Here is a 598-nt window from a genome sequence, read left to right on the forward strand (position 1 = left end):
TGTAGTCACTCTGTATATAATATGAATATAATTCGAAACGTATAAACAGGAACTGTACATTTTTGGAATAGTTTGATGAAAGTTACAGGAGAACTGTAAATTACCTCGATAGCGGGGACAGGTTTTCTGTGATTTAAAAAGAACCGCGAGTTTACATAGAATTTTGTCTTCGTTTTACGACGTCAATTAATCGATACACGGCTCCGTCTCTGAAATATTGCGCTATTAACGTTCTCTGTGGCGCCAGCACATTCGAACGACATATACGGACTGCTACCGAACACATAACGCATAATTCATATTTGCTTGGAACACAGCTACTTATCGCGCGCTTACATCGCACTTAACGCGCAATGTTCAATCGCCGATGGCATTTAATTCATACGTACAACGCTGCCATTCGAGCCAATAAATCGGGGAATAATTTAATTATCATTCAATCAGCGGATATCTGTTCGTAGAACCCGACAAATCTAGCTTTTTGACTTGATACATACAGTCAAGAGCTCTTTTTAAAATTGAATAATACTTTCAAAATCGGAACAAGAGACCTGAGTTCTTTTTAGTAGTTGGGTGAATGCACGTACTAAATAAAGTT

The sequence above is a fragment of the Ceratina calcarata genome, unplaced genomic scaffold (genome assembly GCF_001652005.2).
Source record: "Ceratina calcarata isolate Rehan_Ccalc_2016 unplaced genomic scaffold, ASM165200v1 scaffold2343, whole genome shotgun sequence".
NCBI classification, from domain to species: Eukaryota; Metazoa; Arthropoda; class Insecta; order Hymenoptera; family Apidae; genus Ceratina; species Ceratina calcarata.